This window comes from Chelonia mydas, chromosome 6, assembly GCF_015237465.2.
Source record: "Chelonia mydas isolate rCheMyd1 chromosome 6, rCheMyd1.pri.v2, whole genome shotgun sequence".
Lineage (NCBI taxonomy): Eukaryota > Metazoa > Chordata > Testudines > Cheloniidae > Chelonia > Chelonia mydas.
Window position 1 is genome coordinate 93,723,937 of NC_051246.2, and position 24,882 is coordinate 93,748,818.

General features: G+C 45.1%; 1 protein-coding gene and 1 long non-coding RNA gene across 30 annotated transcripts in view; both read left to right on the forward strand.

Annotated features, from left to right (window-relative positions):
* The window catches only part of NRXN3 (neurexin 3), a 1,375,103-nt gene that overhangs the window by 228,057 nt on the left and 1,122,164 nt on the right, over positions 1 to 24,882 (forward strand). The gene's annotated exons all lie outside the window — the stretch shown is intronic.
* Positions 4,279 to 24,325, forward strand: LOC122466128. The gene is made up of 5 exons (XR_006291427.1): positions 4,279 to 4,288; positions 15,773 to 15,780; positions 21,091 to 21,098; positions 22,527 to 22,532; positions 24,164 to 24,325. It is a non-coding gene; the product is annotated as an uncharacterized LOC122466128 (long non-coding RNA).

Genomic DNA, 24,882 nt, shown 5'->3' on the forward strand with positions numbered 1-24,882 from the left:
CCTTCCACCTTTCCCAGGTGATAACCATCATTGGCAATCCTTCCCTTTGCCCCTCCAGGTTGTCTTTTGCAGGCAGCCTAACTTTTTACAGTGGTGTGGAGCCAAATAGATTATAGCGGGGGTTTTGTGTGATGTTCCAATAAGCTGTCGGTGTTTAGCAGCGATTAGCTTTTTTAAAGCACCTTTTTCTTCATTTTCTAGAGTTTTTAATTTTTCTCTTTGCTTTGCTTCCTATTGATTAAAAAGAAGAAAAAAGCTTAAACCCCCATTCGGTAATAGAATATATTGATGAGAAGGTTGGCGAAATAGAGAGGGATGGTGGAGGTCTTTGTTCCTAGTTGACAAAAGCTGAGGAATTAGAGGAGAGAAATGTGAGTGTATGAATAAAATGAGGAGAAAAAAGAGTTATTTAAAATCCCAGCTAGGAAATCACTCTTCTAGCCTGTGTGAGATCAATTTTCAATTTCAGTTTCCCTGCCTTTTGTGTTTCAAGACACTTGCATTCCGCTGGGGACCAGTGTGATCTGCCAGTGACTGTTTGTTTAAAACAAATTGTCTGTATGTAGTTATTCAGGTAAACTGCTTCCTGGATCAATGTAACATAGTGTAAGGAGAAAGGGGGAAGAATCAAAAGGCCTGATTCTCCTCTTGCACCGCTTTTATACTGATGTGACTCCATTCGCTTCAAGAGGCATTAGTCTGAGTCTATTCGGGCCCTCATTTCATAGATCCATTTAGCATCACATAAGACACTGAATGCAAAGAAATAAATGCACCAAACCTATTGGATTGCTTGGATTTAAACAGCCATACCGTGTCCCTGTTTCACATCCCCATAGGATCCTTGATTAACAACAGATATATGTTCTTCCCCTCTGGTTCAGATCAAACTAGTACTATGATCTGACTACATTTGATAGACAACCCTGAGGCCCAAACTCTCTGCTAGTGTAAGTGGATGCAGCTCCACTGAAATCTAATTTTTAACAGCTGTGAATTTGTACCAGAACGTTCGGAGCATTGCTTGAGAGCAGCACCTGCAATTTTTGATTCGTCTTCAAACTAGTTATGAATTTATGGAGCAGGTAAGCTCCCCCTGCAATCCCCATCAATTTCCGTAGACATTTTCATTTAAAAAGCCCCCCCACCACCAACAAACAGACTGCACTGACGTTGCAGCTGATAAGGTATGTTGACTTGCCTGAATACGCAATTGAGTATGATTTTTCAACTTCTACAAAAATCTGAAATGAACCCCAGGAAAAAATTGAGATAAAGTGTTGCAAAATGCTCAGTAAATGATACTAAGCAAATGATAGATTAGAAAATGTGATGCACAGGACTCAGTTTGCATTGTATCATACTGAGGCAGAGATTACAATCAAAATATATGCATTTCAGCCGCGTTTTCCCTTTCAGCACCTTTAATGAAGAACAGACATGATGTTAAATAATAGGGTTGGGGGGATTTCTCTTTTAAATTAAAAATTTTAAGCCCAGTATTCAGATTTTCATGCTAAAAAATGGCCATTCAGTTACCACAGCTGGACATGCAGGCCCAACTATGCCTCCCTACAGGGAGCTAAATCCTGAGGGTGAAATCCTAACTTTATTGAAGTCAGTGGTAAAACTCCCATTGAGTTCATGGGAGGCTAGGATTTCATCCCAGGAGTCTAAAAGGTGAGTGGGATTAGTCCTCCAGTTTTCACTCCTGAGATCAGTGTGCGAATCAGGATTAGTGTATGTCAAAAAAGTGAAAGGACTGCGCTGAGCGGAGGTGATGGAAGAAACCCAGGCCTGGGATAATAGGTAGGGGATGTAAAATAATATAAAACTCACCCTCCTTTCTGCATATACAACCTGCCTTCCTGCAGCTGGTCAAAGTGTCCAAGCACTTCTAGCTCCTTGACTGGCAGTATTTAACCTTGTGCTCTCCCTGAGCTGGCTGCATGCCTTCTCCCCAGCCAGCCAGTGTGTTCTTGTCTGATTAGGAGAAAAGGTGTTCGATATGGTTGAATTACTCTTTGTTTGAGACTGTCCTTCGTCCGTGATCATTTGCAAGCTTGGGTTGCACACTGTTTAGCTCTTTTTCTCTTCCTCTCTCATCCTTTATCTCTTACCTCTCTTGTTTTTATTTTATCTGGCTAAGATGACCCAGCTGCCACATTTGGTAAGCAAAGCCTCACCACAAGATTCACTCAACTTGATAGGTTTGGGGTGCTGGACAAGTACAAAGACGTAATCTGGTTTATGGCTGTGATCTTGTTAGGTCTTTGCAGTTAAGCAACAATGTGTTTTGGTCACTACCTGGAGGGAGATCTTCAGAGAGAAAGAATGGTGTGGCAGCAAGTGGTACTGGTGATTCGGTAGGTGGTACAACTAGTTCACATAATTTTACCAGTAATCCAGCATTGTGTTAGGAGTTAATGATGTGCTGCTATGGTTGTGTTTTGGATGAGAAGTAAAACAGAAGATCTGATCAATGAAATATCCCCTGAGCTACCACAGAGGTGTAAGCCCCATTGTCCAGGCCAAATTCCAAAAGAAGAACTAATATTTTCCCACAATAGATCCCTCCTCCCTGCACTTTCCATTGGATACTGCATTCTTCACTTCCTGTCCAAAACTCTCGGGCAGCGTTTATGTGCCATCCCCGAAGTGGCTGTGTTACAGAGGATGAGGTGACATCTGTATGTAGTCCACAAAGCACTTTTTGGAACCTTTTGTGGTGACAGGGGATATAGAAACATAAGAGATTAATAGTCTCTGCTCTAATAATAGAGTAAGCATAGTCTAGCATTGTGAACACGCAGTTGGGCATCATGAGCTCTAACACTGGTTCTGCTGACTCGCTATGTCATCTGGGGCAGGTCTTAGGCCCACATTTCCAAAAATGACTTTTGATTTTGCATCTGGTTTTGATGCTCCACTTCACGCACATTGGGCCTGATTTTTCAGAGGTGTTGGCCATCCACAGTTCCCAGGGAAGTCAAGACAGGACACAAGAAGTGGGTGTAATGTGCCATTAGAGGCAGTGGAGAGAAGCCGAGGGTTGACAGAGCTAGGAATATGTGCCTACATGGACTAGCTGTGTGCTCAGGTAGATTGATGGTTGAAGGTTTGGGCCTTTTTAAAAATAAAGCTCTGAGTAATCAAGAAATAATATAGCTCACTGGCACCATGATTATTATTTGGGCTAATTAATCCATCCCTGCTATGAACAGCAATGAGGGGAAATAAGCCATTATGCAGAAATGCAGTTGCTAACCTTGTGTTCCTTGCCCCCACTGTCGCATCCGGGTCTGTCATCACTGTTACATGTATAGGGAGGGCATTTTTAGGGCACCTTTTTGGAACAGGTGAGGATGGCAGGCAGAGGTGGTAAAGTTCCTGGGAAGGTAAAGTCATGATTCAGCAGGATCCCCTCCCTTGCCACTCTGGATCCTTTATTGTTTCTCTAGCATCATGAGGTGGTAACTATTAGAAATGTACTGTCTAGCTGGCTGTCTTTCCCCTTCTCTCATTCTCACTGCTGATCTGATGGCACTAATGTTGGCTGAGGGGCCTTGGCCATTATTCTCCCCTCATGTTTTCTGCTTGCTGCAGTTATTCATTCCCTTGCAACTCTTTTTAAAGGAAAAGTCATATTTGGGGATGTCATAAATATAAAGGGAAGGGTAAACACCTTTAAATCCCTCCTGGCCAGAGGAAAAACCCTTTCACCTGTAAAGGGTTAAGAAGCTAGGATAACCTCGCTGGCACCTGACCAAAATGACCAATGAGGAGACAAGATACTTTCAAAGCTGGAGGCAGGGAGAAACAAAGGTTCTCTTGGTCTGTGTGTTGCTTTTGCCGGGACCAGAGCAGGAATGCAGGTCAGAACTCCTTTAAAGGGCTAATAAGCAATCTAGTTAGATATGCGTTAGATTCTGTTTTGTTTAAATGGCTGAGAAAATAAGCTGTGCTGAATGGAATGGATATTCCTGTTTTTGTGTCTTTTTGTAACTTAAGGTTTTGCCTAGAGGGATTCTCTATGTTTTGAATCTGATTACCCTGTAAGGTATTTACCATCCTGATTTTACAGAGGTGATTCTTTTACTTTTTCTTGAATTAAAATTCTTCTTTTAAGAACCTGATTGCTTTTTCATTGTTCTTAAGATCCAAGAGTTTGGGTCTGTGTTCACCTATGCAAATTGGTGAGGATTTTTATCAAGCCATCCCCAGGAAGGTGGTGTAGGGTTTGGGAGGATTTTGGGGGGAAAGACGTTTCCAAGCGGGCTCTTTCCCTGTTATATATTTGTTAGAGGCTTGGTGGTGGCAGCAATAAAGTCCAGGGGCAAAAGGTAAAATAGTTTGTATCTTGGGGAAGTTTTAACCTAAGCTGGTAAAAATAAGCTTAGGGGGTTTTTCATGCAGGTCCCCACATCTCTACCCTAGAGTTCGGAGTGGGGAAGGAACCTTGACAGGGGAGGATTATTTCCCGGACTCAATCTCATTGCAATTCCTGTGATGGTTCAGGCATGGCATTCTCCAATTGCAGACAAAAGGGAAAGCCCATGTGATATGACCTTCAAAATGGCTGACTGGAGTTGGTGTTATACATTTTTTCCTCTTCCAGCAGCTGCCCACTGCCCTCCCTTGTTCTTGCTTAACTTATCAAAGTTTAAGAGGCGAAAGTCAAAGCTGCTCCTTGCTGTGAGAGTCTCTAGAGAGCAGCGCTGAGGTGGAACTGCCAAGCCTGAGCTGAGAGGAAAATGAAGTGAAGAGAATGAGCCGCAGCGTGCAAAGCAGGTGCCACTGCTGTCATTCTCTCTCTGGAAAGTAAATAAAGGAGAAAAACAAGGACAATCTTTTTATGAGAGAGAGTGAGAGACCGGGTAGAGGGAAAAGACACAAAGGGGGAGAAAGTTGGAGGAGGGGAAGGACAGAGGAACAGCAACGGGGAGAGAAATTGTGATAGGGAGGGAGGGCAGAGAAAGTGGGAGTAAAAGGGCAAGGAGAGAGAGAGAGAGAGAGAGAGTTTTCCTTTCTGCTAGCTCAGCAGGAGGGGGAGTTTTCAGTAGCTCTCAAAGTCCCTGTACTGGCAGAACTTCTGCCCCGCTCATTGCCACAGATACCGGACTTGTTTCCCATTGTAACCCTGAAAACCACTACTGCTCACCTTCCTTTTGGCAGCCATGTTGCTTCTCTGGATCTCTTCTCCACCTCCATCATTGCTATTTGATTGCAGGGGTTTTCGCAGTGAGCTTAGCACTGGGGAAAGATATTGGATTGTATGACCCAGCGATCTCTTGATGCTAGCTGGTAGAGACACAGGGGTATATGAAGGTTACAGGGATCCCCTGGGTCTGATCACTACACACTAGTCCACCAAAGAATGTTGTCTAAAATCTCTAATGAAGCCTCTGTCACACTGGTCATCATATTCATTGTGAGATATATGTATGGAAAATATGTGAAGTTATGTATACACTAAAAAGTGTGTTGTCTACGTCTAAGTTATAGCAGGTCACCAAAAGGTGATCTGCATACTCTTGTCAGACAGCAGGGAGAGACATTTCTCTCTCTGGCAGATCATGAGCAAATTCAGTACTGTATGGTTCACAAAGCATGCCCATTTACAATCTGAGCAAAATGCTAATTAATAGATTGCAGGGGCTGCAGGAAAAACAAACAGCCAGGGTTATCTTGGTTAGGGGTAAGACAATGAACTTTTGGAACTGGATCTAGTGTGCAGATGATCCCCCATTATTCCTTCATTCTGTGAGGACAAGCCACCAGTGGGCTTGATCTGATCAGAAGGGATCTCAGCCAAACTGGTTGTAAATGCTGGGAAAAGGACTTGGGGTGAGCTATCTTGTAAGAGAGAGAGGAGCACCTTGTGAGTTAAGTTAGCCTCTAAAAAGCATGTTCTGATTTTGTTTTATATGTAACCATTTGTTTCCAATATTCTTCCTTCTATTACGCCAATCTTTGTTCTTTGATAAACTTATTCTTGTTTTCACTAATATACACGCACACACACTTAAGTGCAGTGCATTAAGTAGAGTGGTGATCTTGAATTGAATCTTAGAAGATGGTGCGTATTATTCCTTTGGGAATAGCAGATTTAAGTTATCAGTGTTCAGTGCACCAGGGGCTGAGCATGCCAGAGGGACACTCACAGGACTGGGAGCAGGTGGGGGCTGGTGTGTGCCTGTCACTGACCTGTGCAGGCAGAGCCTGTGGAAATCTGGAAGGCAGTGCTTGTGTTGCCAGAGGCTGGTGAGTACGGAGAGCTGAACCACAGTAGGCACAGACAAGACTTTCTCACAGAGCAGGCAGGCGATAGTAAGGTGCCTCACAATCCTCGAGACCCCTGGGAAGAGGCACAGATTGACAGACTGGGAGTCTGACATTCTCTATTTACGCATGGGATGGATGGATATAGTCTGGTAGCGTGGTTCAAGGCTGGTGCCAGTGTGCTTCAGCCTCGACCCTAGAGGGGTGACTTCTAGGAGTCGTGGGGAAGTTCAGTCTACGTGGCACCCTCACTGTTTTGGTCCCCGTATTCCATCCGCGCTATCAGCACTTATTTAGCAAACAACAAGCAAGTTTTCCATAGCACTGGTTCTATGGACCCCCCGTGGATCTATGGACACCCCGCCTCCCCGGATCTACAGACCAGCCAACTAGAGTCTGTTTTTCCTTAGGCATCTATAGCAGGCAAAAGCAGGATCAAATGGATTTAATGATCCAAGCTCCACTCTCCTGATTTTTTTTTCCCTCCACCCTCCTGGAAATACTCAAGTGACTTTGAGACTCAATTTGCTCAACCCATCTGGTCCATATTTAACCACTATCTGCCTGTATTAGGGTGCTTGGAGGGTGGAGACTTAGCAATATCGCACCTGACCTTGGGTCCTTTGCCTTTCTGTCAGGAGAGTAGAGGTGCCTGGTTCCTGATCCTAAGCTGGGAATCTTCTGGCCTGCATTTGCATCTGGGCCTTGACCCTTAAAGGGGTGTGATATGGGAATCAGGCCTTCCCTCTGCACCTGGTCTAACCCAGATGTCTGTGGCAAGCAACACCAGAAGGATCCTCCCTGCAGAGAGACTGCCTTGGACTACTTCCTATCTGTGTCCCTTCAGTTTGAGGCATGACTCATATAGTCCAAACAGGCAATCACTTAACAAGAGTCCAAATGGGCAGGACCCTGCAAGACCTGCTGGTTCTCAAAGGGTTGGAGAAGGTACTGCCTGTGGGCCTTACCCACTCAGTGGTCCGCTCTCAGGCTCAACCTTCTGTCTAGCTTCCTGGAGCAGGATTCATCTCTTCTGCACCCTGTCCACCATCCTTTGCCTGGGCTTCTGAGCTCCTTTTAACCCGCACATCTAATTTGCATATGCTCAGCAGGGCTACCTGGACCAGATATTGCCTTTTACCCTGCTCGGGCCCAGCGTGGGGTTTGTATATGCCATAACACTGGTTATGTTCCAATTCCCATGTCCGCTGTGTTCCTGATAACTAAGAAGCAACTTAGTTGGGTTTTCAGATCTTAGCCTGTGCTTGCATTAGCTGGTAGTTAAAGAATCCTTGGTTTAGCTTGTAAACTGATCAGTTATGAGTTGGAGGAATAAATCTGGAGACCCACAATGTAATTTTGACAGATTGCCTCCTACGGACATTACTCTGATTTAAATCATAAACCATTATTAAATAACATGTAAGGTGCAGGGCATGGAGGACAACTCAGAGAGAGGATAGTCTTGAAGATAAATCTGATGTCAGCGTTAGGACTCCTGAGTTCTATTCCTAGCCCTGCAACAGACTTACTGGCCCTGGGCTAAAAGTGGCCAGTGATCTTGAGTGCCCAGTTTGGGTTTGATTTTTTTTTCAAGGGCCCTGAGCACTCTTCATTCTCATTGACTTCAGTTTAAACTGAAACTGGGTACTCAACACCTCTGACAATCGGGCCAAACTTGTCTAAATAATAGATCATAAATAATACAGCCACAAAGTAGTACAATAGTTGGCATAGAAGATGGCAAAAGTCAGACAGAAGCAAGGAGCAAAACTGGTTTTCCCATGAAAAAATAAAAGAGAATTGTAAAGTGGGATCAATTAGCTGGTATTTTCTTTTCTTTCCTTTTTGTTTTTCTGGTGCTGCAGCTGTGGGTTAAACTGTCTGAGCACCAGAGAACAGGAACGTACAGGCTGTGCTTCTCTTCTCTCTCTGTTATCTGCTAAGCCCCTTAATGCATTTATTCCTTTCCTCTGTGCTGTTAATGGATTCATTATTTGGACAGGGAGATAGGTGCCCCAGACGTTTCCCTAGCCAGTTATTTCTTTTTCATGTGGAAAGAACTGGCTTGTCAGACAGCTGGATGCAGGGCGGAGGGCACAAGGGTGGTTAGGAGACCTGAGTTTGGGTGGAGGGTGGGAGGTAAGGTGAAGGAGGCGAGAGAGGCTGACATGGTCCAGCGGATGCACCAATTAGCTTTTTTCCCTTTCTTCCCATAAAAGAAAGCTGAATTCCGATAGCCGACCTGTATTCTTTCTTGCGGAGAATGGAATGTTTTTTCATTACTTGCTTTTTAAAGAAAACAGAAGTGTGTGAAATTAATTAATGTCATTAAATGAAGCATATGGAAGCTTGTCCTGACATTATAATGATTGTGAATTAGTGCAGAAGAAATGGTAGAGAAACGAACTGCGAGACATTGTCTCTGTATTGGGTCTCATCCTGCTTTAGTCTGCTTTAACTCTTTCCTTGCCATCCTCCCCCTGTCTCAGGCACACACAGGGCCTGTTATTTCCATTGTTGTCTGGAATTTTGAAGATGGGAACAGATGGTATCACAACACATCAACTCAGCATCTCCACCAGCAGCTTCATGGTCAGCTGTGGGGAGACAGAACATAAACGTGCATGAGGTTTACTATGGGGTAGATGTCCATTTACTCCAAAACAGCCTCTGGGATCTCCCAAATATGAAAGAATAGAACCATGTGAGCCATGCCATATCCTCTCGCTAGAGTCTGCAGGTTTGCCAGCAAACCCCATAGTCAGTAATGTTACAGGCAGCTGAGAGATCTAAAGGAATCAGCATGGACACTTGATTTTTGTCCCTTGGTAGGAGATTATCAACCAATGAGAGTAGATGCAGGCCAAAATCCAAATTGAGAGGCAATCTCAAAAGCATTTTGAGTTGCTTTGTTCTAGCCTTTTCCTTAACCATCTCCAAATGAGGAACAAATGTTGGAGACTGGATCTAACTCCTATTAAAGTGAATGGTACAACTTCCACCGACTGCTGTGAAATAGAATCCGGCCCTAATTGCATACATATGGAGTCAGCTCCTGACAGCTGTTCAGCAAGTGCTATCAACCTGTGACTCCCATTGACTTCAGTGTGAGTTGTAAGCAGCAGCTCTCAGGGCTTAGCTCTGTGTACAAAACAGTAGAGTCGATACGTGTGAATACCCTCTTGTCCCAATTAAACTCAACTAACAGAAGCCTGCTGAGGTCTTATGCTAAAGTGCCATAGCACTGGCTCTCAGCTAAGTTGCCTTAATAAAACCATCTTGTCCCACTTAAGCAGAATTAACGTCTCTATTAAGCAGTGGTCAATGCCAGTAAGTATCACTGGCTCAAATCAGGTTTGTGGAATCCAACTGTTAAGCATACTTCCTTGGGGAAACATGTCCTGCTTAAGTCAGAGTGTAATCCAGCAATGAACCTGCATCAGCTTCCTACTGTACGTTTTTGCAGGGTTTCACTGTCTTGTATTTTATACTCTACAGTTGGGAACTGTATGGTATAGGGGAGATTTGTTATAGTCAAAAATGTTAGCAACTGTAATACAACACCACAAGCTGACATTGGTACAGGGGTGTGCATAAGGGGGGGCAAGCAGGGGCATGCCCCCCAATAATCAGTGGGGGCACAGAACTCCTCTGGGGCCACAGTGGGAACTGACAGCTCCTCTGGCCCCAGGGCTGTGGTGGGGGCACAGAATATGCCCCTCTAAAAGCGGTCAAATGTAAATTCCTGCGCATGCCCTGGATTGGTACAGCAGATGGTACAACATTTGCGGAAGTGCCATGTGAGCACAAAACTTAGATTGCTTATAGCTAATGTCCTAAAATTAAGGGCCATGTTTTGTTTGGAGGCCAGATAAAATGCATCTCTGAGTTTGAGGTCTGATCAGTTAGCACGTGCAAAATTCCTCATGGCGTTAGGCAGCACTGTGTTGCTGGAGGTTCTGGCTTTCAGATCAGATGTAAAACTGAGGTCTTAACCGTTAAAGAGCTCATGGCACTTTTTGCAAGAGTCAGGGAATTAGCTCCAATGTCATAGCAAGAATTCCATTCTATTTAATCAAATTCTCCCTCCCTAAATGTCCCCTCCATTTTCAATTGGATACAGGATTCTTTGTCACTTCCTGCCCTAAACGCTTGCATAATGCTGTTGAGTTCCTACTATGTTCCACCCTTGATCTGGCTGCATTTCAGTTGTGGGGAAAGTTTTTTGTATAATTTGCAAAATACCTTCGGATCCATTAGGATGAATGGAGATCCGGAGATACAAGTTACCTTTATTCTTCTGCTGTTATGTCAGACTGTGCAAAGTGACAGACTCACTCTGCTATGCTACTGAAAGGAGTTAAGGTTCAGTAGACTGCACCTGGGCTCTGCTGGCTAAGGCAGGAGGCAGCGTGTGGAGAATCCATTCAGTGATCTGTGCCAGTCTTTTAGGGAACTGAGAATAGCAGCTGGGCCACTGTAGTCCATTCTGGCTGTTGGTTTGGACTAGAGAGGATTGTTAGATACCAATATGGAAGCTGCATGCTGTGTTCTTTGAGATGCAGGAGTAAATCAGTGGTGTGTGGGATCTTACTTTAAAACGATATACGGGTGTTGAGAAACTTCTAACAAAGACGTCAAGAATCAAGTGAACTTGCTTCAAGCCAAAATCTCAGAACATGACAGCTCCTATGTCTTCACAGTATTCCCCAAAAGAACAAAGTCTTCTGAGCACATTGTTCAATCATGATGCCACATCGTCACACCAGGGTACAAGACTGAAATTTTAATTGACACTGGTGCATCAGTGAATGTGATGGATCAAAGTGTGTATGATGCCATGCCACAGAAATGGCTTTAAAACCAACAAAAGTAAAAGTATATGCCTGTGGAAATCCAGACTCACTGACAATGTGGGGTATATTCTCAACTCATTTTGTATTTAAGGACAGGTCTGTTACCTGTCCGATGTACACAATGACTAATGGGCACAGATACACTGATTAGTTATGCCAGAGCAAGTGCACTAGGACTGATTCAGATGATCCAAATGGTACAGCCTAGCTGGCTAAATCAGCTCCTCCAGTCTCATGAGGACATGTTCAAAGGAATAGGAAAGTTGAAGGGACAGCAAATAAAATTTCACTTTGATGACATGTTTCAGCCTGTAGCTCTACCGTGCAGACACATTGCTTTCCAAGTCAGAAAGCTGGTGGAAGAACTTCCATATGTGGCCCCACACCATGGGTTTCCCCAATAATAGTGGCTTGGAAACCAAAGCAACTAGTCAAAATCCAAATTTCCATGGATATGGAAACATGAGCAACACATCACTCCACTGTAAATGAGAATATTGCAAATCTGAATGGAGCAAAGTTGTTATCTAAGCTTGACCTCACAGCAAGATGCCATCAGCTTGAGCTGCTCCCTGAGTCAAGGTACATAACAATCCTCACAACATGTAAGTCTTTAGTGCTATAAATGACTCAGTTATGGCATTTCTTCAGCTGTAGAAATATTTAAGAACACCATACATGAGGTACTAGCTGGAATCCCTGGCATTTTTAATGTGAGTGATGGCATATTTGTTTTTGACACCACATCTGAAGAGCACGACACTTGACTAGCAGCTGTTTTTGAGTGCTTGCAGAAGCAGAAACTTCATAGAATCATAGAATATCAGGGTTGGAAGGGACCTCAGCAGGTCATTTAGTCCAACCCCCTGCTCAAAGCAGGACCAATCCCTGACTAATTTGTCTGTTAAACCCAGACAAATATGAGTATCAAACCCACATTAGTGTTTTTTGTTTTGATTTTTTTTGCATACACAGGACCGGTTCTAGGCACCAGCAAAGCACATGCTTGGGGTGGCACAATTCCAGGGGCAGCATTCCGGCCACCCTTTTTTTTTTCCCTTGGGCAGTTATGCTCTTGGAGCTTGGGGGGGCAAAAAACCTAGAGCCAGCTCTATGCGTACACATTCTCCAAAGATGGTGTCTGAGAGGATCCTAAGAAAGTGAAGGAGATTCATAGTGCCACTGTGCCCATGAACCCCATTGAAGTTCATAGCCTGCTAGGGCTTGCCAATCAATGTGGCAGATTTATTCTGAGAGATGTAACCTGGAAAGATCAAATATGGATTTGGTCAAATGAACATCAAAATGCATTTGAAGAACTAAGAAATCCCTTGCCAGTTATTTAGTGATGTCCTATTTTGATTCCAGTAAGAGAACTGAACTTTTAATAGATGCCATCTCTGTTGAATTAGTAGCAGTCCTCACACAGGTTGACCAGTATGGTCAAATTTACACCATTGCTTATGCCAGAAAAGCTTTCACTCATTGAACAACAATACTCTTTTTAGAGAGAAAGAGGAGCTTTTGCTCTAGCATGGGGATCTTCCCATTTTTCATTTGTACATTTACAGATGTCACTTCATGATTCTAACAGATCACAAACTTCTTGAACCTGTATTCAATAATCTTTTTGCCCACCATCTTGCATTGAATGGTGGATGTTCAAGCTGCAAGATTATGGCTACAAAGTTGTCTATTGACCTGAAAAGAATAACCTTGGTGGATAACAAAGCACCCTGTTCCCAAAACAGCTAACAATCACAGAGAAAGCAGAAACACATGTAAACCTCCTCTTCTTCCACACCATTCCTAAAGCTCTCTCATTACAACAAATAGTAACAATTGCAGAGTCTGACATATCTCCAAATGGTCATCAAAACCTTTTGAAGTTGTCAATGGAAAGAACTTCTACGTAGCCTATAACATTTGATTTCTGAAACACAAGCTACAATTATTTGCCTGTTTAAAGATGAACTTGTTGTCATGGATGAAGACCTCCTACTCTGAGATATAAGACTTGTTGCTGTGCATTTGTTGTGGGATCACATGATTTTGGTTCATGAAGGTCACCAGGGCCTGATAAAAACAAAATCCTTGCTCAAAGGATGAAGTCTGGTTCCCTGGGATTGATAGTCTTCCTGAAACTTGCATTAAGTCTTGTAGACTATGCCAGGCAGCAGTTCTGGAAAACCATATTCCTCCACTACAACTGTCTCCTCTGTCCACATCCCCATGGACAGATGTTAGGATGGATTTTTGTGATCTCACTAATGGAAAACCATTTACTGGTTGACAGGTTTCAGAGTGGTAGCCGTGTTAGTCTGTATCAGCAAAAAAATGAGGAGTCCTTGTGGCACCTTAGAGACTAACAAATTTATTTGGGCATAAGCTTCCATGGGCTAGAACCCACTTCATCAGATGCTTTTACTGGTTGTTATGGATGACTTCTCATTACCCAGAAGTTAAAATGGTCAGCACTACTTCTGCCAGCACTGTTATAACCAAGATAGGCAAGATTTGTCAGTTTATGGCATATCTGCAGTTAAAACTGACAGTGGTACTTCCTTTCAGGGCTCCGTTTGCAGATTAACTTAATTTCAAACATCGTACATTTACTCAGTGCTGGCTGCAAGCCAATGGAGAAGTTGAGAGGTTTATGCAAACGCTCAAGAAAGCACTATGAATTGCTGCAGCTGGTGGATTGGACATGAAACAGGAGCTATTTTGTTTCCTCCATAATTACTGAACCACTCCCTACTATTAAACTGGCACGGTGGCAGCAACGGTTTTGTTTGGCAGACAGCTAAGAACAAAATTGCCACAAGTTGAGCTAAAAGCAGGTGATGAACCTCTACATCAACATGACAATGAAACGAAGCGCGTCATGAAAAGATGTGCGCCCAGCACAGGTGGACCAAGACCACCTCTTTCAACATGGGAGATGTAGCTCTGGTCAAACTTTCAGCCTCTAGACAAACTCTATGCCCTTCTATCCTGAGCCTTACAAGATCACAGTGGTCAAAAGCATGATAGTCACTGCTCAGAGAAGATCCCATAAAGTCACTTGAAATGTATCTCACATCAAACCATTTCATAGCCCTCCTTATATTCCCATGCTGCAAGATGATAACTTACAGAGACTGAACCCAGGCAAGTGAGTGAGTCCAACCCCCTGCTCTCCAGAGGCAGAAAGTCATCACTACCTGAAAAGAAGTAGATATCAACCTCCAGTGCATTTGAAGGATTGTGTGATGTAAGTGACTGTTTTTGTGGATGTGTTGATCGATCAATCAAACTTTTGACATTGCTTCATTTATTCTCATTGTTGTATTTTATTTATAAGATGGAAATATTTCAAAGTGGTGAATTTAATAATTACTGGTTGTTTAAAGTTTGCAGGGACAGGAGGAGGGAGGGATGTAGTGTAGAGTACTGAGTTTAGCAGCTGAGTCGCTGTAGTTCATTCCAGGTTTTGATTTGGACTAGAACAGGCAGTTAGCTGCAAAGGGAAAAGCTGTGTTCTGGGAGCTGCAGGGTCAAACTAGTTTGTCTCTGAAATCGTACTTAAAAACTATATGTACAGCATGTGTAGGATTCAGTCCAGAAGCTCCTAATCAGCTTGTCTCCTCAGGTGTGTTTTATGTCACTAGATCAATATCTGCAGGGTGACCCCAGAACCAAACCTTGCTAGCTTTCGTCCTTTCTTTAATATAGGCCAGGAAGATACAGTAGGGGCCCAGAGGGGTCATTACCACCTTATAATAAAGGGTGCCCCACAGCCCTTCCCATCTCATGACCTACCCACTGTTGTCTTGTTTCTTTTGGAGGAAACACGGAGGGAGTAATGAACTCCCAACTCTCCCACAGGGTGGTAGAAATCTGAATTGGGGAGGCAAGGGAGGCTGAGGTTCAACAAATCTCACAATTTACTGAGCTCCTTTCCTTAGCCCCAGGAGTCCTCTGCAGGGCATGAAAGAGCACGGGTTGTAAGCAGCGGGGGCAGGAGATTAGTAGTGCAGTTCCACGACTCTTCCATAAAGGAGTGTGTTGTCTGCAAGTTGATCTCAGGGAGCCAGATGTTAAATAAATATTAGACTACAAGCTGCTTCCTTGTGAAAACAAGCCACCTGATAGATCGCGGTGTCCTGCAGTGCAGCTTCTATGTCACCCAGCAAGGGGAATGCTGACGCTTTAATAAATGGTGTCTCCTGGGGCCACTGCACACACGGCCCTCTTGATCAGACAGCAGGGCCATTCTTACTACACATAGTGGGATCTCATTTCATGTCAGCAGTTCATCCAGTGAGAGAGCCTTCCTTTCTCTCTGCCTTGCATGCAGGGGGTTGGTATTTCTTGTACTGAAGCACAGTCCTCTTTGGTGAGAAACTCCACCAGTTGTAAATGGTATTGGTTAAAACCTACATGTGCAGAGGGTTTCTAAGGCCATGTCTGCACTTACCAGTAGATTGGCACTGCTGCAATTGATGCAGCGGTGTCAATTTAGTGGGTCTGGTGAAGACCTGCTAAGTCGATGGCAGAGACCTCTCCCATCGACTCTGGTAGTCCACCTCCCTGAGAAGAGTAAGTTCAATCAGTGGGAGAGTGTCTCCCATCAACACAGCATGGTGTAGACACCACGGTAAATCGCCCTAAACTATGTTGACTTCAGTTACGTTATTCATGTAAGTAGCATAACTTACTGCGGTAGTGTAGACCGGTCCTAATTCTTTCAAGGTGATCTTGCCTCCTTCTATATGTGATTCTTATTCCAGCTCTGCCACTGACTCCCCACTCTGTGCCTCCATTTCCCCATCTGAAAAATTGGGATAATGCTATTGACTGACCTCTCAGGGGCGGTGTGAGGATTAGTTAATCTCTCCACAGCACTTTGAAAAGGATAAAGTGCTAAGTGTTATGATGTGACAGGAGACAGCCTGTGCTCTGTTTACTTCCACAGGTGCAACAGGCCCCAGTGTGATACTTCTCTTTAGGTGATGACTGCCAAGAAATGTAATCCGATGTAATATATTCTCCTGTACCGTGATAAGTAGGGCCCTACCAAATTCATGGTCCATTTTGGCCAGTTTCACAGTCATAGGATTTTAAATATCATAAATTTCATGATTTCACTGTGTTGTAATTGTAGGGGTCCTGACCCAAAAAGGAGTTGTGGAGGGTCGTACAGTTATTATGTGGGGGGGGGAGGGGGGGTTGCGTTTGCTACCCTTACTTCTGCGCTGCTGCTGGCGGCTGCACTGCCATCAGAGCTGTGCAGCTAGAGTGCAGTGACTGCTGGCCGGGAGCCCAGCTCTGAAGGTAGAGCTGTCACCAGCAGCAGCGCAGAAGTAAGGATGGCATGGTACGATATTGCCACCCTTACTTCCAGGCTGCTGCCTGCAGAGCTGGACCCTCAGGCAGCAGGCACCACCCTCCAGACACCCAGCTCTAAAGGCAGTAGCGCAGAAGTAAGGAGGGCATGGTATGGTATTGCCACGCTTACTTTTGTGCTGTGGCTCACGGGGTGCTGCCTTCAGGGCTGGGTGCCTGGACAACAGCTGCTGCTCTCCAGCCACCCAGCTCTGAAGGCAGTGCAAAAGTAAGGATGGCAATATCATGACCCCCCCCCCCCCCCCCCCAAAATAATCTCGTGACCTCCCTGCAACTCCCTTTTGGGTCAGGACCCCCAATTTGAGAAACGCTGTTCTCCCCACTGTGAAATCTGTATAGTAGAAGGTAAAAGCACACAAAAGACTAGATTTCAAAGGGGGACACCAGATTTCATGGTCTGTGACACATTTTTCATGGCCATGAATTTGGTAGGGCCCTAGCGATAAGTTCCAGGAATCCAGAACTGGCAGGGGGATGGAGGAAGGCAGGGGTAAAGATCATACAGCACTATCTCTGATAAAGACTGCCTTAACCATGGCCCTCATGGCTTCCTGAGATATCAGTGGAAGTGTAAAACCTATATATTAATCCAAATCTGGAGCTGGAATGCCCTACTAGGGGGAAAGAAGTGAGGTGTGTATGCTGGGGAGGAGAGCCACAACTTGAGGAAGCTAAAATCCAATACATTCCCAACTGCGAGATGAGGCTGAAATAGGAACTGGTGGATGCTGGGCTCCTGGTTCTGCTAGTCTGCTGAATGTTGCCCAAACATTACAGTCACTGGGGGAAGAGATGATATACGGGTTAATATAACTTCAATCGTTGTGTCCCAAATACAGCCTTTGGGCTCCATGCCAATTCCTCCCCCTTAACCTCCCACCCTGACCCTCCATGAAATTCCAGACATTCAGCCACCAACCTCCAGCCTTGAAGTGGTAGAACAGGAATGGCCGCTTCAGCCCATGTCAGTGTCCCTTTGGAAACATCTCCATAGGATTCCTTGCCCATTCTAGCAGTACCTTGTATTTGTTGTGGTTTGTCAGGGGTTCTCTTCCCCTCTTCTCAGCTCTGCACATTTGTTGCTTGAGAAGATGTGGAGGTGTCTTACGCTTCTTGTTGGTCTTTGATGGTTTCTTTAGCTCATGGATTCTGGGGTTTTTTTTCTTGTAAAATCTATGATAATCAGAACCTCGTGGCTAATTTATTTGTGTCCTATTCAGTCTCTTAACCTCTCTAGTGTAGGCAACAGTTAAAGCAGCAGCAGCAACAAGTACTATTTGCCTAGCTGATAATTTCCATAACACTACCCAGGATGCATTTCAAGGTGTCATGCTCATGCTTGGGAAAACCAGACAAAAGGGAATTAAAGAACAAGGTCTCAAACAAAAGGAAAGTGGAATGAACAGTGACTGCAATTTGATCTACACGTGCTCTGAATGTTTCTCCCCAAGTGCTTGGGTCTCGGGCTTGGGTTTGGCCCATTATATAATGATGGTGATTGTTTTGAATCCAGGATTTTGGCACCTCATGTCCCAGCAGGAGTCCTGAAATGCAGAGTTGTTTCAGAGGAGGGGGAGTTAATGGAATGTTTCAGATCCTCCTTGAAGTTTTGCTTTCGGTTCACTCATAGAAAGGCATAGAACTTTGGCAGGGGGGAGAATATCTATCTCATTTTTCCCTATCCAGTTTGCCCAGCCTCAGGAGCAGGTCACTCCATACTAAGCCTGTTGAAACATCTTAGCAAATAAAACCCAACCCACATGATGCTCACCTGGTTTCATGATTTGTTGCAAATCGAAACACATTCTAGTATCAAGACGTGCTATGAGATCCAGCAGTCATTTTTCTGAGACCACGGCCTCACTGTCTATGTGTTTTGCATCCAAATCACTTGAACTTCAGTCTTTGTTTTCATATGAACCCTTCGCTACTGAAATGGCGTTTTGCTTTGAGCTTTTGGGTCCATATTGTGTTTTGACTGAAGTAAGGAGGAATTAATCTGACTAAACTGGATGGTTTATATGCACACACCATTGTAACTGCTTCTACCTGACAGGCTCTGGTTCCAAGCAGTCAGGCCTGGTGTCTAGAGTAGAGATCGAAGCTAAATGTAGGGTCAGTACCAGGCTGAGGGTAGTGCTGAAACTGGGGTTCGAGGACAGGCCATGGGTCAGAACCGAGGTCAGAGTCCATAGGCAAGCCAATCCGTATCGTAGTCGGGGTCCATATGCAGGCCAAGGGTTGAAGCTGGGTTGCGGTCAGGAGGCAGATGCAGGGCTGGAGCGGGTCAGAGTAGGGAACGGACAAGGCTGGAGCGTGTTAGAACGAGAACTGAGTCATTGCAGGCTCTGTTGGAGGGGTGAGTCATGGCAGTTGAGTGAGCAACCCTTGTCTAGCGGTGGGTTTGCATCTCACCACCAACCATCTGTCTGTCTGTCTGTGTCCTGTCATTACCCCCACAGTGTCTGAGCAACTTGGTTCTTGTTTTCCCCTTGCTTTTCACCTTGTCATTTACACCTGTCAAGCTATTTTGATCTGGTAGCCTTTTACACCTGCTTTGCACAGATAAATGACAACAGAATTTCCAAGGCAGCGGGGGGGGGGGGGGGGAGGGGCAGGCGGGGGGTTAAGCCCTTTCTGTCTTCCTCTCTCTCTCCCTCTCCCCTCACCTGAGCTCCGCCTAGTGTATGTAAGTGTGCATTGCATGTACTTAGTCCAGCTCTGGTCATTTAGCAGCAGCTACAATGTTTGGTTTAATCCACGAATTCTTAATCTTGGGGGCTGTACCCCACTTGGATGTGAAGAGAAGTAGACAATGGTGCTGTGCTCAAAAATGTGCTCAGCAAAGGCCCAGAGACCGGCAACAAAGGTTTCATCTTTTTTCCAGGCATGTTTTGCCTCTCTCCTTCCCCACAGCAAACAAATTGTATTGACAGACAAAGGCAGGATTATGGCAAGGAGATTTGCGAGACAACAGGATTACCAAAGCTAAAACAAGCAAACATCACGATTAGGTTTGCGAGGGGGGTGGCATGGGGTTTGTGAGGAGGGGGAAAGGAACGGGATAGAATGGGAGCAGTAATGAGACTGTTGTGCTGGCATGGCATGGGGGCAAGATGGAGGAGAATGAGATTTAAGATGTTTAAGGAGGACAACAGACAACAATCTGAGATTAGAGTCACCAATGCATTTTAAATCCTTAGGAAACAAGACTGAAACATGGTGGATTTGTAGCTGTAATTGTAGATTTGATGGGGGGGGGGGGGGGGGAGATGGGAGCAGAAGAGGCAAAGTATGAGGGGAAAGGCTGTCCTAAAGCTATGGACCTTGGCAGCTAGCACGGTGGCTTGTGCATTGTAAGCACCGTCTGTCAGCTGATCTGAACTGGGATCAGCTGTGACCTAATTATTAGTCTCTTAAACCTGCTTTATTCCTTTCATTTTCCAGCTCATTGACGTCCTATAGGGAGAACAGGCTGGGGGGAAAGGGGGGCGGAGGATGAGTTATTGATAATCTACTCCCTGTGCCTCTGCCACTTGGCCAGGGTCATGGTTGAGTGGCCTCCATCAGAAAACACCAGGGTGGGCTTTTAACCCTTCCTGCTCCTCTCAAAGTGCCAGAGATTGAAGAGGGGTTTAGGGAATCCCAGAGAATGGAAGCTCAAAGTATCATATTAGCAAAACAGTTTGAAATAAAACATAATCCTGCTCTAGAATCAGAGGAAGTTTGTGGTTCTTATTTCCGTTATAGTTCAGGAAATAAAATGAGTCCTGTGAATGCTACTTGACTTCAGGCAATGAGGGGAAGGGATATGCAGAAAACCCTCAATCTGATAGACCCCATTGAGTGTATAGTCGGGTACCTGACAGGTGTATGTAGCCCCCCAGGGGGAGGGGCTGAATGTATGTTCTCATAATCTACAGCACCTGTCATCCAAGGATTTCAAACAACTTTACAGTGGTGGGTGTTGTCTCCAATTTACAAATTGGGAAGTGCCAAAGATCAAACACCGAGTTAGGGGCAGAGCTGGGAAGATAACCAAGAAGTCCTGACATCTAGGCCACTGCTCTAATTAACAGACTGTGCTCCCTCTCTCTCTACCTGCTAGTGTTCTTTCTGAGGTCCAAGCAGATGAGTATGTTAGAGCCGGAAGCTTCTCAGGCAGAAAAGGTACTGTATATTAGAGATGGGCCTAGCTCCAAACACGCCACATTATTGGAAAGTTTGGACCCAGATCCAAATTTTGAGTCCAGCCCTTAGATCTAATTCCATCCTCTCTCAAGTGTCCATAACCAGAGTTTCAGTTCAGGCTGTCATAGAGCTAAGACTTGCAGTTTGGGCCCATGCGTAGTCCATGTGTTTGCCCCTAAAGCCCAGGAACTGTGGAATTCCTCTCCTCTTGGCTTGAGGATGACTAGAGCTACTGAGCTCCCTTTCAAAGGAGCTTCAATATCCTTTCAGGTTGAAGAGCCTTTGACATGATGGGGTGGTTTGATTTCTTGTTTCACTATAAGTTCAACTCTTGCTGCTTCCTAAACTTGTGTAGTGTCAGTCTTTTTAGCTCTTCTGGTTTAGTTGGGAAAGGCTTGGGATAGTGCCGTAGCTAAGCACTTTAGAAAGAAACCATAGCATTATCAATAGGCCAAATTCCCTAGCCCCTCCTCAGGCACACTCCCACAGGAGTCATTAGCCACTGAAATTAAGGGAGGTTGGCCTAAGGAAGGAGGCAGTGGAAATGCGTAAGGACCTCAGGATTCGGCCCAGTATCTGCATACAGAAAAGTTGTCCCATTAGAGAAGAAATGTTGTGACTTTCTGTTGCCAGCTGAGTCATATCTGGAAGCGAGATGAGGCTGCGGTTTCCTATGCATGTGCTGAATCCTGGATAACATGCACAGTGGGAGTTTCCCAGAACCATCTAAGATGCCCGCTTTTCTCTCTAGACCATGGGCTCCCTCCCTGTCTCACTGACATCCAGGCCAGTTACACTGCAATTGGTATTACACCAGGTTTTCAGTGTAATTGGCCACTGGCTGACCTACCCCAGTCCAGCAGGCTTGCTTTAGGTATCAATCTGTAATACGATGCCCCTTGGAGGAATTGATCCTGGGCCCTCTGGATCTGAAACCATCAGCATTAACTGCCTGGGCTGGAAGACCCAGCTCTGTTAGCTAATGTTGTAGCTGGCTTATCGCCCTGTGGCTCAGCCACCATGAGAAGGGAACCAGAATATCGCACAGAGTGGGTGTGGGTTACATATCTATCCCTCTAGCTTATACTGTGCCCATTACTGAGATATCTGAGTGCCCCAAGCCCCTCAAAGTCCCCTTCCCCTGAATTGAGTTAATACTGCTCCTTGCAATGTTAACTGGGCACTTCATATCCCAGTGGGTGCCAAAACACAATACTGCATCAGGGCACTCTAAGTTCCACTCCGCACATCTAAGTCAGTTAAGAAATGCTATGCCAAGGACCTACACAGAGGCTGGAGGATCCTGCCTCATCATTATAATATATACAAGAGGGTGCTCAGTTACAGAAGAAGGGTGTGAGGTCTCATGGGAAGAAGCACAGTGTTGTAGAGGCTAAAAGGCCAGTGTGTTCAGGGGAGCAGGAAGATTTATAGACATTAAGGCCAGAAGGGACCATCATGATCATCTAGTCTGACCTCCTGCACATTGTAGGCCACAGAACCTCAGCCACCCACTCCTGGGAAAGACCTATAACCTCTGGCTGAGTTACTGAAGTCCTCAAATCATGATTTAAAGACTTCAAGTTACAGGAGACGCCACCATTTACACCCATTTAAATAATCAGGAGTGAGCAGTTTCCCCAAATCAACCCACTTTATTGCTGCCAAATCCTTCTGAACCCAGACCCCATGACTCTGACAAGCACCCCCAAACCAAATTAGTTCCTAGCCCCTCCCCATTGCCCAGTGCCCACCAAGCCTCCAGCTCCTGAGATCACCCTAACCCTGCTGGTTTCTGAGTCACAGATCTAGGTGCCCTGTGTTGGTGCTGCCACTCCTGACGTCCAACCCTGCCACTAAAGAAGAATTGGGGGAGAGAGAACTCCCTTATTGCATTACACACTCTAATCCAGCCAAGTTGTTGAGACTGGCTGTAAATTACTGGAATAATTGACCTTCCATCTTTTGTAATACACTTCTGGGAATGAAATACATTTTACATTCTTTTTTTTGTTGGTTGAAGCCTCTTGCAGCCTTTCCATGGCATCTCCTGATAAATTTTAATCAATAGCAGAGTCAGCGGTAAGCCTGAGTCTATCACATCTATTACCTTGGTGGAAGTGGTGTTGGAAACCCTGATTCCTTCCTTTCTGTTGACGGCAGAGCCAGAAGTGTGGAAGGGAAGAACAACCAGAACAGGAAGATTATATAGATGAAATGGAATTGAAATGCTTTATAGAAATATGCTCTTTAAGGTCCTAAATTAATAATGGAATCTGGTGATGGTGGTGGTTATTCATTAAGTGCCACTGCTATGATTAGCTCTCTGTATGATACACGGGGGAGACCTGATCCTTTCTCTGGAGCCTTGTCCTCTAGATCAGAGTCGCACAATACAGGTCAGGAATAGATGATGCATGGGGTGAAAGTCCAGACATAGGGCCTGATCCTGCAAGGTACTAGCCACCTGTTATGAAATCAGTGATAGCAGAGGATGTTGAACACCTACCAGGTTCAGACCCTTACGGTAGTGCTATAGCTTTTCAAATCCATGTGTACGCATGGATCTTCTTTGCCCTGGTCCTTCCCACACCAATCCCTGTCCTGTTATCTCCTCCTGCTCTTGTCTTAACCTGGGCTATAAGGCCCAGATCCACTAAGGTATTTTGGCACCAAAGTCTTGGGTTTAGGCTCCTCAGTGATCCACAAAACTCTTGATGAACACTGTAGGTGCTTAAACTCTCTTGGCTCCTAAATTTTGAGGTTATAAGTTTCCTAGATACCTGTGTTTCTGTCTCTGAGCATGTCCACCGCTGTCTCCCTCTAGGTGTTCAGATGTCTAGCTCCCACCTAAGCCTTAGAGCGATTCATGAGTGGGGGTGGGGAGGAAGATAGGCATTCTGATGTCTATCTTGCTTGAGGGGCCTGATATGGCAGGTGTGCTGAGAGGCCACCTACTGGATGAGGTCTCATTTAAAAATCCAGCCGGTGGCGTCACTACTGATCTTTCATCTTTTAGTTTAGTGGTTAGAACGCTGACCTGGGATGTGGGAGACCTCGGTTCAACTCTGCCAGAGGGGGAGAAACAATTTGAAGAAGGGTCTCCCATCTTTGAGTGCTATGACCTCTGAGCTATAGGATATTCTGATGTGAGGCTCCCTCAGTCTCTCCTGTTGAAGCTGTTCCACTGCAAATAAATAATGAAAGAGTGATTGGAGCAGGAGGACGGGACTCAGGGTTTCCCAGGTGCATGCCCTAACCACTGGACTATAGAGCCACTCTCACTCTCTTCCTCCAATGACTGTTCCACTGTGGGTGAATACTTAACAGAGTGGGAATGACTCTGCACTTCAGTGATTGCACTGAAGTGTTGCAGTTGAGTGAGATGCAACTCAGCGAGGTTCTTTTTTTTTTTCGTTGAGAGATTTAATGATGAAACAAAGCCAGCCACGGTTTACAGACGACGACCCCGGCAACCACCCTTTCTGCGAGTGCTGTCAGAGGGGATGGGGGTGACATCCTCAATGCACCCAATCTTCATTCCAGAACGAGCTAGAGATCTGAGGGCTGACTGGGCACCAGGTCCAGGAGTCTTGGTCCTATTTCCACCTGAGGTTCTTTTTAGGCAGGTGTACAAACAGAGCTGAAAATGATATTCAGAATCACAGAGGAGTCCGGACTGGCAGACTGACGACTGACTCTAACAAACTCAGGGGAAGTTTAAATCTAGAACTGAACATCACAGTTTGGGCCTGTCTCAATTAAAGGGCCTCACTGGGGCAGTAAATCTGAAAAGCCTGAATTGTGGGGAAACACAGACCTATGTCTGTATTGGAGTTTTAGGGATCAGGGCTTGGGGGTGTTGAGACTTGGCATTTTGGTTTGGACTCCTCTGTAGTTTGCCTAAGACGCAGATGTTTCCACCCTGACCTCCCCCGCTCATTCCCTAACTCAGCATAGGCTGAGTTTAAAAGGTTTGGAAACTTGTCCCAGGTTTCTGGCTAATGATAAAAATACTCAGTCTCACACAGCTCTGTTTAGTTTCTCTTGAATAGCTGGAGAATGGTGCCCTATTCTAGGGCCTCTCCCACCCCCTGTTGGCTTAAAGCTGAACTGCAAAGATTTTTTAAAAAAGTTTTAAGATTGTGACTCTGTAACCAAA